Source organism: Pongo abelii, chromosome 3 (assembly GCF_028885655.2).
Source record: "Pongo abelii isolate AG06213 chromosome 3, NHGRI_mPonAbe1-v2.0_pri, whole genome shotgun sequence".
In the NCBI taxonomy this organism is placed as follows: Eukaryota; Metazoa; Chordata; class Mammalia; order Primates; family Hominidae; genus Pongo; species Pongo abelii.
Window position 1 is genome coordinate 131,116,536 of NC_071988.2, and position 13,726 is coordinate 131,130,261.

Sequence of the window (13,726 nt, forward strand, 5' to 3'; positions counted from 1 at the left end):
AGGAAATATTGAACAGAAATATTGAACAGGACAAAGTCAAGGGCAGGTTCTCTTGGTTCACCTCTAAAGACTTCTTGTTGGATTAACAATTTATTTGTCAACATCAAGCTTCGTAAATACATGTAACCAGCTTTTTGTTTAGATAACTCTACCACCATGAAATTAAATATCTCCATCTTTTTTCAGTGACATCAAGAGGGTTTATTAACTGCCTTGCCAAAACCAAGACGTTCAGTATCCACAGCATTTCCTCACCTCTAAGTGTAATTTTTTAAAATGTTTTATAAAGTTAGTGTGGCACAACTTGTTAACAAATCCATATTTGCTATTAGCAGTTAATGTTTTGGATTTTTTCCCCCAAATACTTTAAAACAAGATAGCACTCTTCTGGGTGGGCCAGCTATATTTGCTCAAAGTCGGAGACAGCAGAATTATGATGACTGATGACCAGACTACCTTTCCTGGAACAACCACATACCTCTTACCTCCAATCTTGAAAATTTATTTCAAGATGCACACGAGTTCCTCAAGCAGTGGGGGTCTAGGTACAAGTATGCTGGGAAGGCAGTGCTAGTTGCTTCACCAGTCTTTCCCTTCTTCTTACTAACTGGACTCCCAATTTTCTTTCTTTCTTTTTTATTTTATTTTATTTTATTTTATTTTTTTGAGATGGAGTCTCACTCTGTCACCCATGCTGGAGTACAGTGGTGCGATTTTGGCTCACTGCAACCTCTGCCTCCCAAGTTCAAGCAATTCTCCTGCCTCAGCCTCCTGAGCAGCTGGGATTACAGGTGCATGCCACCATGTGTGGCTATTTTTGTATTTTTAGTAGAGATGGGGTTTCACCATCTTAGCCAGGCTGGTCTTGAACCCCTGACCTCATGATCCACCTGCCTTGGCCTCCCAAAGTGCTGAGATTACAGGTGTGAGCCACCGCACCCAGCCCTGGACTCCCAATTTTGTCCTGGGCAACAATGTGCTAAGCTAAAAACAGAAAAAGGAGAAGGGTTTATATTTCTTAAAGTTTTGCTTGGCCGGGCGCAGTGGCTCACACCTGTAATCCCAGCACTTTGGGAGTCTCCAAGGCGGGTGAATCATGAGGTCAGGAGTTCAAGACCAGCCTGGCCAACATGGTGAAACCCCATCTCTACTAAAAATACAAAAAAATTGCTGGGCATAATGGCAGGTGCCTGTAATCCCAGCTACCCGAGAGGCTGAGGCAGGAGAATCGCTTGAAACCAGGAGACGGAGGTTGCAATGAGCCAAGATCATGCCACTGCATTCCAGCCCTGGCGACAGGGTGAGACTCTGTCTCAAAAAAAAAAAAAAAAAAAAGTTTTTGTTGCAAAGAGTCCATGTCACTGTTTAGGTAATGAGAAAAAAAGCAGGATTTTGGGGAGAAGTTTTGCATTTCTGATACTTATACATGGAAAACACATTTATCTTCATCATTTCTTCTCTCATGGAAATAGATGTGAAGATGGAGGCTGTGAGATGGCAAATATGAGGAGAAAAGCTGCTTGTCCAGGATGGTGACGTGGAAAGCTAGCACACCTTGGTGTGTTTTTGATGTTGTGGAGCTGCTGCTCCAGCCCTGAGCCGCCTGCCTGCAGACTTCTTGTTATGTGAAGACTACAAACCCCCTTTGGGCTAAGTCACTAATGCAGAGTTCCTGTTTTGTGCAGCAGAACTTGTACATATATACATGGATAGAAGCTGGAAAGCCGCCAGTCACAGGAGCAGCCCTAAGAACTGGCTGCTTTGTCTCCACCAGCTATCAGTTGCTACATGGTTTGTCTCTCATGGTGTCTATTTAGTTTTCCTGAATATTTATTTATTTTTCTTACTCTAATGACTTGCTTCCTTATATAATCATTCTCTGTTCTCTAAGTCAAACTTTCTACTTACTAGTAATTTCTGCTCTCGTGATTTTAGTTAACCACAGTCCACCCTGGCCTTTCCAGCATATCTTTACATCATGATTTTTACCTTGCAGCTCCCACACTAATTTTCTCATTCTTTGTTATTCCAAATTCTGGAGAGGAGTATGACAGTCCTGTTATGTTTAGGCCACAGGCCAATCTATTGATCGGTCACCCCTGGGTCTGGTGTTCACCTCTAATCCAAGCAGCTGTGGTTTGGGGGACGAATGATTTTAGGAATCCTATAAAAACCATGGCCCTTTAAGGGCCCTTCTCAGCAAAGACTCTGGACAGATCAAGGCTGGCAAGAAGGGACAGGACAAGCATCATAATGTAGCTCAGGTCTGCAACACTGTACCAATAGAAAGCATAGCCACCCCTGCAGACCAAAGCCAATTAAAGTCTCATTTTAAATTATGCACATTTCAGAAAACATAACCTAATAAACTATGACTGGGAAATTCCAGGACTCAAGTCTTAATCCCAGTTTTTCTATTAACACACTATGTGAAAGTTTGAAGATCTCTTTGTGCCTTACTTTCTTCATCTGTAAAAATAGGGAACTCATATCTATTACCTCTTGAGGTTGCAGAGAGGAACAATAAAATTGATTTGCAAAGTGTTTTATTGCCATAAAGTGCTATGCTGAAAACAGCTTGTGTTTAAATAGCCTGATTTGTTACAGTATGTAATAAAGAGTGCTATTTAAAGAATACATTCTCAATAAATGCATTCTTAATTTTCTTTCTGTTGTTACTTTTGTGACGTTAGCTAAAATCCAGGAAGAATACTCTGAGATGTTAAAGTCTTTATTCACACTAAATTTTTCCCTACCCAAAAAATAAAATTCCAGTCCCATAGTCTTAGTTTACTCGTCCACAATTCATTCAGCTAACATTTAAGTATAACAACTAGATCTCAAACTTTATGCTTAAATTTATGGAATCCAAAGTAATGAGTGCAGCCAGTACTGACTTTTGAGTGTCACTTATGCTCACCTCTTCCCAGCTCCATCTTCAGTAATATGTTGATAGCTCGAAATCAGCTATCTTCAGAGTATTTACAACACAGAAATGAGCAAATGTATAAATGGGGTCTTCAACTTTCTCCTTTCCAGAGGACTGGTTATTAAACATTTACCAGCACACCAGTGGATTTCATGTACCTACAACTGAAAAACGCACAGATACAAACACACATCATCATCATCATCATTAACAATAAAAACAGCAAAAACAGGCCGGGTGGGGTGGCTCACGCCTGTAATCCCAGCACTTTGGGAGGCTTGAGGCGGGCGGATCACAAGGTCAGGAGATCGAGACCATCCTGGCTAACACGGTGAAACCCCGTCTCTACTAAATATACAAAAAATTAGCCGGGCGTGGTGACGGGCGCCTGTAGTCCCAGCTACTCGGGAGGCTGAGGCAGGAGAATGGCCTGAACCCGCGAGGCGGAGCTTGCAGTGAGCCGAGATCATGCCACTGCACTCCAGCCTGGGCGACAGAGAGAGACTCCGTCTCAAAACAAACAAACAAACAAACAAACAAACAAACAACCCAGCAAAAATAGGCCTAAAAAGCATCAGAGAGATTAATTTTTAAGATAATATACTGTTTCTTCTTTAAAAACTTTTTTATAGGGAAATATTTGCTACAAGTGGATCCAGACATTTTCTTAGCCTAAAGCAAAGACTCTCAAACTTTAGCATGCCATCAGAATTATCTGAAGAGCTCATCAAAACAAACTGCTCAACTCCAAACCTTGAATTTCTGATTTAGTAGGTTTTGGATGGGGCTTGTTAATTTACATCTCTGACAATTTCCCAGGTGAACCTGATACTACTGACTTAAATGTATGTAGGATAACACAAAACAAACCAAAAACAAAAAGAATGATTGGAGGATTGCACTGATAAATATGAATTGAACCAGTGAAAATTTAGTGAAACGTACAGGATTTTTATGAAACTCTGAAAACTACATGAAATGCCAGTTTTAGGATGCTGGCTATTCTAAGATTGCCTTGTTTCTGGGCCTCTTCACAGTAAGTGAGGTTACTATTATTTGTTCTGATAGATATAAAATGCTGTGAATTTGGAGTCAGAGTTTTTACTTCAACAGAAAATCACTTTGCCTCATTGGGCTTCAGTTTCATTATCCGTTAAAAGCGAGAATTAAATTTCATGTTCACAGTTCTGTATTAATCAGCTATAAAATGAAAAAGAATTCACTCACAGGTTCCTTAACTAATGAAGTTCTGTTGTAAAAATAATAACAATTATAATACATCAGAAAATAAGAAACCAGAATCTCAGATCCCAAAGACATAGATGAACCGTACCTAAAGCAGAGGCAGCTCACGGAATGGAGTTTGGAAATTGGGTTATCCTTGGAACCCAGTGAAGCTTTTACAACCCAGTTACTTTGCTGCCATCTCATCAGCAGTTTCATGGGTCCCAAAAATCTAGTGTGTAACATTACCATGACCTTGCAAGTCTTCATCTCTGCCTCTATTAATGTCTCTCTCAGCTTCTCCTTCTACTACCAAATGGTCTCCACTCTCCTTTTCTCATAGCTTCTGCATTTCCATGTAATGTAACTATTGTATACCTCCCAGCTTCTGCCACCATTTTGATGGCAGCAGCAGCCCATCCAGAGTGGCCACTGTCATGACGCTGGCTGCAGTGTGGGAGGTACAGCTGGGGCTGTGCACTTCATGCAGCCGGTGGGAGCTGGGAACAGGTGGAAGCCCCACCCCCTTCTGTGTTGGCAGGGCAGGAGCTTCACACTCCCTGGGCACAGCTGCAGCCTCCCAGCTATGGCTTCAGACCCAGGTCTCCCTGTGCTCTTGGAGTCTGGAAGCAGGCAGGAACTCCGCCCTCCCAGGTGCAGCTGCAGCCACCCAAGTCATGGCTGTGGACCGGGGCATCTCTGTACTGTTGGGGGCCCAGGAAGACCCCCTACCCCCACAGGCTCAGAAATGCCTGCTCCTGCTGCCTGGCCTCTCCCTGCTCCCGGCACCCACTTCAATCTCAGAGCGAAGTTGAGGCTGAGCCTGGGTGCTGTGACAATCTGGACAATCTCTCTGCAGCGTGTGTGCATGCTTGGAGCAGCACTAACATGCCAGCTTCCTTCCACCTCGGCCCACTCTGGACTTTGGGCACCAACGAGCATGAGAGGGAGACTGAGTCGGGGGTAAGGGCAGCTTGGCATAGGCCTGCAGGCACCCCTTGGCATGAACAGCCTGGGCACCATGAACGGCAGCAGAAGGCAGACAGGCTCCTGGATGAAAAGGGATGGGTCCCCAGTGAAGCCCCACCTTCAAGCCAGGGAAGGCCTGAATTTTGGGGGCCAGGCTGCCAGCCCAAGGACAGAAATGGGAACTTATAGTGCTTTTTCTGGCCTGCTCATGGCCACCCATGGACCAATCAGCATGCACTTCCTCCCTTATGAAGCCCATAAAAACCCCAGAATCAGGAGACATTGGGATAGCCAGATGCAGAGAGGAGCTGCCCACTCCAGGGTTTCCTCTCTGTTAAGTGCTGAACACTAGTCAGGACACCCTGGCTATAGAGAGCAGCTACCCACTGTGAGTCTCCTCTGAGCTGTTCCATTGCTCAATAAAGCTCCTCTTCACCTTGCTCACCCTCCAACTTGTCCACATACCTCATTCTTCCTGGGTGCAAGACAAGAATGCGAGACCCACTGAATGGCAGGGATGAAAGAGCTGTAACACAGACAGGGCTGAAACATTCCCCTTGCTCACCATATTGCGGGTAACAAAAAAAAGAGAAAAGCTGCAGCCCTTCAGAAAGCCCAGACCTAGGAGCTCCCCAAGTCAGAGCTGTGACACTCTCTTTGGGGCTCTGCAGTTCCTGACATCTCCAACCTTCCAGGCACCACCGTGTTGCCCCATGCCAGCCATGGAAGCTGCCTGCAGGATGCCCCGTCCAGCCAAAGCCTCGCTCAACCTTCCAGGTGCCACCATGTTCCCCCGTGCCAGCCATGGAAGCTGCTTGCAGGGTGCCCAGTCCAGCCACAGCCTCACAGGGAGCTGGCGTTCATGCTGGCACCTGAAGCTGCCCGCCTCACCGCAGCCAGTATGCCTGGCTGTGTGCAGTGACCAGACCCCACACTTGCTCCCTCACATACCTCTCACCACTCCACTCGTCCTTGGCAGGCATGGGATCCAGGCCAGTAACATGAGCCAAGCACAGCCTTCCAGGCTGAGTGGGCCCAGTGGGCCTGAGCAAATCTCAGGCAAAGGCACAGCTGGCCACAGAGGTTTCCAGCTGGTGAAGTGACACCCCAAGAATCCTGTAACAATTTCATTTTTGCCATCTCTATAAGCTTTGCATTCAAAGCCTAATAAAGGATGGGTTTAAATCTACCTTGTTTAATGCTACATTCACAATGCCTAGTATAGGGCTTGGCACATAATAAGTATTTTTTGAATGAATGAATGAATGAATGAATGAATGAATGCCTCATGTTAAGTCAACTCATAGACTGGCCCACTCCAGACCTATTTATATTTATAGCCAAGAAGGCAAACTTACACATTATGGAATTTACCCAATTACATATAACAAATCTGAAAACCAGCCTAGGTCAGCAGGAGTCTATGGGTAAGGCTGAAAACATATTTATCTACAGCCATTCACCTTTGGGCATTCTTTATCTTATTTAGGCCCAGGAGAGGAAAAAAACTGGATTGGTTGAGAAGAGGGGTTGATAAAGACCACCCTTACCAGCTGTCTAGGATCATCCAAAAACTTCCACCAGCTGAGTTAGTTTTCAGCCAGCATGTCAGTGAACAATTGTTTGCAAAGACAGGGTTCCCTTAGAGCAGATTCTGAAACAAAGTTTTGAGTGCTGCAGTTGATTTGGATGTCATCCCAATGAAGGAATAAAGAAATGAGACACGAGGAAAAAAAGTCAGCTAATTAAGATGTGTTTTCACTCTGGCTGTGTCACCCACTCTGGGCAACTGGAACTTAATTGCTTTCTGGAACTCTGCATGTCAAGTCTCAGAGTTATCCCACCACAGAAGTGAAAGAACTGGGACACATACACCTCCTCCCATCAGTTACTGGTGGGGCTGGAGGTCTGGGAAGGGGTCATTAGATTCCTGGCTTACCCAGCCTGCCCGTGTTGCCAGAGGATACCTTGATCAGGTTGTCAGAAGCCAGCAATAGTAGTGAACTACAATGACAAGCCAGAAAGGAAATAGGCCAGGCACTGGCAATGATTATTACAGACTCTCTTCCACCTTATGGTCATGCCTGAGAAATCACTGCCCCAGAATTTTAGAATTCCAGGAGACAACATAACTCTATTTTGTTCCTTAGGTCTCTGACCCACAACGCTTATACACAGCAACAGAACCATCTCTCAAAATCCCCCCCACCCTCAGAAATGTTAGTGGCAGCACAGCTGCCAACCTCTTTTTTTTTTTTTTTTTTTAATTTAACGAGAGGCGAATTTAACAGGCAAGAAGGGGCAAGAAGGAAGGGAGAAGGAAGAAGCTCCCCTGTACAGACACAGAGGGAGGGGGGCTCCAAAGCCGAGAGAGGGAACCCCACCTGCCACAGATACCAGCTAGGTGTATATACAGAGGCTGCAGGAGGCGGTGTCTGATTTGCATAGGGTCCAGGGGATTGGTTTGACTAGGCATGTCATTCACATAGCCCTCGAAAAAGCTGGCCTTCCCGCCCTAGCCTTTTAATATACAAATGCAGGGCACCATGAAGTTCTACACACGTGGGGATACGTGGGGGCGGCCATGTTGCCAGAAACGTGGGGAAAGGGGAAAAAGGCCGCTGGAATCGCCATGTTTGGGTGGACCCAGTTTCTAATGGCTGACCTTTGCATATCAAGGGCTGCTGGCCTGGCTCTAGAGCCAGGGCTTTACAAGAAACTTTTGTGGAGATGCTTTAAAAAAAGGAAAACTTCAGGCTGGGCACGGTGGCTCACACCTGTAATCCCAGCACTTTGGGAGGCCGAGGCAGGCGGATCACCTGAGGTCGGGAGTTCAAGACCAGCCTGACCAACATGGAGAAACCCCCGTCTCTACTAAAAATACAAAATTAGCCGGGTGTGGTGCATGCCTGTAATCCCAGCTACTCGGGAGGCTGAGGCAAGAGAATCACTTGAACCTGGGAGGCAGGGGTTGTGGTGAGCCAAGATCGTGTCATTGCACTCCAGCCTGGGCAACAAGAGCAAAACTCCATCTCAAAACAAAAAAGAAAAAACAAACAAACAAAAAAAAAGAAAACTTCCCAAGGACCCCTTTTCCTATCTGCCTAAAATAATTTCTTAATAACTCCTACAACATTCTCCCATGTGGAGATGCCACACTAACTGCTGTTAGGGGGTTTTGGGCAATGACTCCTTCTGGCTACTTCCTGCTGAAAAGGGGCATCAAATGGGGAACAGCAGCTAGGGCTCCTCCTGGGGTGGATCTAAGGGTCCTCCGAAGAATGGCATGTCCATGTGTAGTTAGTTTACAGGACCATTTGGAGTTTGCTTCTAGGCGAGAAGAAATAATTTGAGGTATAGTATTGTGTATACAGGGTCCAAATATCAATACAAGAAGACAAATAAGCAAGAGAGGTCTTAATAAAGGGGTTAACCAATTCCATAAAGAAGACGGGAATTTATTAAAGAGGGACTGTAGCCACTCAGGGCTGAAGCTGGCATTTTCCCTGAGCCTGTCAATAATTTTTATTTGATTTTTAATTACCTGTAGATTTTCCTTTACTTTACTAGAGGTGTTAATCCAAAAAGCCAGTTGCCAACCTTCTGAACCCCACTACAAAATCAAAGTAGAAAATAAAAATCACTATAGCAATTGCCATAAGGTAATACAATTTTCTGCTTACTTGCACTCCACCTAAGCTTCTCCCCTTCACCCATATACACCCATACTATGAACTTACTGAGAAAAAGTCCTCTCTGTTATTCATTTTTAAATCCCACAAATCTAAAACAGAATTGGGCAGGTAGTTGGCATTCAATCAGAGTTTCTTAAGTGAATTAACTAAATTGACAAGCCTAGTTTAGATCCATGGCATCACAAAGTCTGTCCTCAGAATCCCACATGCTATCCTGGCCATTTAGTTCCAAAAAAGAGCATGTTCACTACATAACTGGGACTGACTACTTTGCCAAATTCAAGCATCATTTCTGATACTTGAGAACATTGCTGTTTTTCAGTCAAAACTGTGTTGCATGCTTTACTAATTAGGAATTGTGAAACTATGGCACTACAGTTACCATTCTGGGGACAAGAGAGAAAAAACACTAATAAGATTTTTATTTCCTGAACCCCTAAAAGTATCTGTTCCTAGTGCCCATGGCATGGGAGTAACACATCTATTACTAAGGGCACCGAGTACACTCAAGGGAATAGAACTGATTTTTATTTTGTCACTTACATTTACAGGTATCTATTTATTTATGTTTCTCTGGTTGAATTCCTCTTGAGGAGTTTACAATTTTATGTGTGCCTTCTTTTGTAATTCTCCAAAGTACCTAGTAGAGTGCTTGGCACATAAAGGATTGTCAATAAACCGTGGCTGATGGGTAGAATCGCCCTGCTAAGTAGGTGGAACAACCCTAAACAAGCATTAACTGCTAGAATTTCTTGAGTCCTGAAAGTAGTCAGTGTCTAAAACCTGGTAAACAGGCTGCTCTGGCCACATCAGTACTCAGGAATGACTAAACATTTCATTTCTGCAGCCACTGAATTTGTTTTTATTAAAGTCATCTCCAACGGCAAATAAATGTATAGTGACCTTAATCTTTCATTTTTATGACCCACTGGTATATAATAAACAGTAACCATAAGGTAGGCTCAATGGTTAGTAATAGATAGCATAAGAGCATTCATTCAAAAGGTTGGCACCGAAAGACTCAAGCTGTGGAAAACAGAACTGAACTCTGTGAGTGCCTATTGGTTAGCACAAGTGAGGTTTCAGTAGAGACGTTTGCTCTCAACCTCTCAGAACATTAATCTCTTTGCTTTTTAGGTCTTTTTTGGTTACCATGAGTAAAATCAGAAGCAAATGTGTGGAGTAAAATAAAAATTAGGAACTCTAATTTCTTAAGAATTTCTTAACTCCTGCATTGTGATTTGATAGGGTCAGGAGCTAGAAGGAAGGATTCAATTTTCAGCAGCTCCGAAAGCCTTGCAGCCCGCCATGTGTTTCAGCTTGGCCTTGATGGCAGCCGTCCCTGTTTGCTATGTGACAGACAGCTGTTCACTCCCGGCTCTCCGTGGTCATTCCTCCACCTCACACACCAATCTGTGTGTGAAATGAGGCACTAGCAGGAACTGCAGCCCAACATGAGCAGTAGTCTTTGGCTGGAAGGCTCAATATGAGACCAGGACTGATCATCAAAGTGTCTCCCCAAGGGATAGATAAAAAGACAGGCAGAAAACAAAATTTCCTACTATATAAGACTACCAAGAAATAAAGCTTACAATATGCCACAGAAAATGTACTTGTACTTTCTATCATATCTGGTTCTATTTTCAGCTGTTACAGCTTTCCTGTCACCTGCTGGCTCTTTCTGAAATAAAGATACCAGGAGACTGAACCACTGTGTGGCTTATGATTGAGAGCTCCCTGCTAGAGCACACAAATCACACCTGGCTGTGAGACGCCATTGCATCTAGCACATGACTGCTGTTTGTAAAATGTCCAGTCCTCATTATCAGGCTCAGCAGTCTCACCACCAGACTTTTAATTAATAATTTAAGCATCTGTGAGGGTGTGCATGCCCATGTGCATGTTTATAATACAGCGTCCAATTTGCTTTCGTTTTATATTTTCTGTTTCTGGAAAATGATGATTAAAATGAGGTAGAAAGGATTGTAAAGTCCAAAATACAGAAACTTACCTTTTTCCTTAGAATGACTTATTTTATCATTTTGAATGATCTAGAGCCTAGTTAGCCATCTCTCAGAAACTGAATAGGGAATGACTACTTCATCTGGGAGGTTGGACTGGTGACCTTCCAGTCCAACCTAATTTGGACTGGTGACCAAATTAGCAGTTCTATGATTGTCATGTGCTGGGCAAATAGCCGTTAAAACATTTTTCCAAGAAAATTATCAGGCTCAAAAGCAGCTGATTCATACTGATAACTGCTAATACAATTGGTAGATTTTCTGTTTAGACAGGAAAAGAAGGATAGAGAAGAACAATTCCATGGGACTTGAAAGTAGAGAAATCTATTCAGGCAGTGACTGAATCTGTATCATAGCTTCACATGTTCAAAGTTGTGTTTACATGGTTGAGTTGCAGTTTTCATTATAGGTCCCATTTTCAGAACTTTGTAATTCATGCCTAACTTGACATTACTGACTCTAACCCGGGAAGAAATGTTTCTATGAAAAACTGTGAAATTTATTTTAATTTGCTTTAGAGATGAGAAAACTAATACAAAAGCAAAAAGCATAAAGATCATTTTACATTTCAAGAAGCCTCTTTACCATGTCTAGTTTCACTAACATACAAGTGACACTTAAGTCACATTTTCAATTAAGAAAGGAAAGGGGTACATAATCACAGCATTGGCCACCCAAGGGGAGTGCAGAACAAGTCCTGCTGTAAGGACCCCCTAACCCAAAGCATTCTTATGCTGGTGAAACCTATGAAAATAGAAAACCTAGGGCAACTTTAAAGAGTGAAGAAAGTTTTTGTTTTTGTTTTTTGTTTTGGTTTTTGGGTTTTTTTAATGCAACTAAGCAGTCACAGAAGTAAGGGAGAAGAGGGGAACACTTGCTAACTGCTAGTCCCAAACCTGGAGCAAAGCAAATTTAAAAGGTAACTAACTGTATGGACTGTTTATAACAGTCTTGACTGATTTTTAGCACCAGCTGATAGGATCAGCTTCCTCACCCTATAATGATGCTTCTGACTATCTACTCATAGCACAGGTCTTGGACAATTACCCAGCTGAAAATTATTGCTAAAATAGCCCATTGAGCATTGACACCACATCAGAGACTTTAAAATACATTTTCTGTCATCCAGAAGGGCAAGTGCTTACAGCAGCAGAGAGAGTTAAATAATTGATATTATTACTCCTATTACACAGATAAGGAAACTGAAGTTCAGAATGGTTGCTTAAGGTGCCCAAGCCATACTGCAAATATTGACTGATAGGGAATTTGAAACTCCATTCGACTGACTCTAAAGCACTTGTGCTTCCCACTACACCAGAAGACCTTTCAGCCACATCTTCCTATTAAAGAGAGAGCTCTTTTCTCCCTTGTTTTGTCACAACTGAGAGGAATGGATCTGCGTTCCTTTGAAGTGCATTGCTCCTAAATTAATATAATGAGTGGAGACTCCTTTTTTTCTAATTAAAAACAATAACTAAAATATAAGAATCTAAACATCAGAAATGAAGGTATTAAAACAGTTGTTCATTGAGATATGGAGGGCTTTCTATTGGCAGAATGTTTTGAGGTACAGAAGAGCTACTTAATTTTTAGTATCATTTGTTAAGTAGTAGCCCTTAAAGTAAAAACTTTCCAAGTAAATCTTCATTTGATATTGAGATTAATCAGCTACATTGAAAATTGCATTATCACCAAATCGCAAATAGGAATCTAGATGACAGCTTCAGTGGGTAGCATAGTTTTGATGACTTGGGGCAGAATTGAAAGAGCACACTGGGCAAGGGATCAGGATATCAGGAGGATGTGGAATCTACTCTTGACTTTCTGTGGACTACCACAGTCAAATTTCCTAAGTTCAGTACATCTAAAGTTTTTGTTCTGTACAATGCACTAAATAATCTCTAGTTCCACCTAGCTATAAATATATATGATATATTCAACATATCCACATGCTGTATAGAAGTTTTGGTTACAGACCACCTTTGAATAGTATTATTTTTTAAAAAAGGATGATTTGAAAAATTCATCACTGACACTTTGATTACATCCACAATCCAATGATACTGTATTGTCTAGCTTAAATCAATGAACATTCTCTTTTATGTTTTAGTCTACTCAGAGCTAGACATAATATAAGGTAGACTTACAGTTCCACATGGCTGGGGAGGCCTTACAATCATGGCGGAAGGCAAGGACGGGCAAGTCACATCTTACATATATGGCAGCAGGCAAAAAAATAGAATGAGAACCCAGCAAAAGGGGTTTCTCCGTATAAAACCATCAGATCTCGTGAGACTTATTCACTACCACAAGAACAGTATGAGAGAACCCCTCCCATGATTTGATTATCTCCCATTGGGTCCCTCCCCCAACATGAGGAAATTATGGGAGTTACAATTCAAGATGAGATTTGGGTAGGGGCACAGCCAAACCATATCATTTTGTCCCTGGCCCCTCCCAAATCTCATGTCCTCACATTTCAAAACCAGTCATGCCTTCCCAACAGTCTCCCAAGGTCTTAACTTATTTCAGCATTAACTCAAATGTCCACAGTCCAACGTCTCATCTAAGACAAGCAAGTCCCTTTTGCCTATGAGCCTGTAAAATCAAAAGCAAGTTCGTTTCTTCCTAGATACAAGTGGGGTACAGGCAGGAAGACTGCTTGAGGCTAGGAGTTCAAGACCAGCCTGAGCAGCACAGTGAGATCCTGTCTCTTAAAATAAAGTAAAATAAAATAAAATAACATTCTCTGAAATGGTTCAGGAAAAAATACACATGAATATATATTTGTATATATGGAGTTATTTTTATATATATGTGTGTGTAGATGTATATATACATTTACAGAGACAGCTAATTATAAAAACAAATGAAGCAAAACATAAGTT

At 42.6% G+C, this 13,726-nt stretch overlaps 1 pseudogene; it reads right to left on the reverse strand.

The window, feature by feature from the left end:
• LOC112133037 (RNA-binding motif protein, X chromosome-like) overlaps nt 1-13,726 on the reverse strand; it is an 89,480-nt pseudogene that overhangs the window by 32,826 nt on the left and 42,928 nt on the right.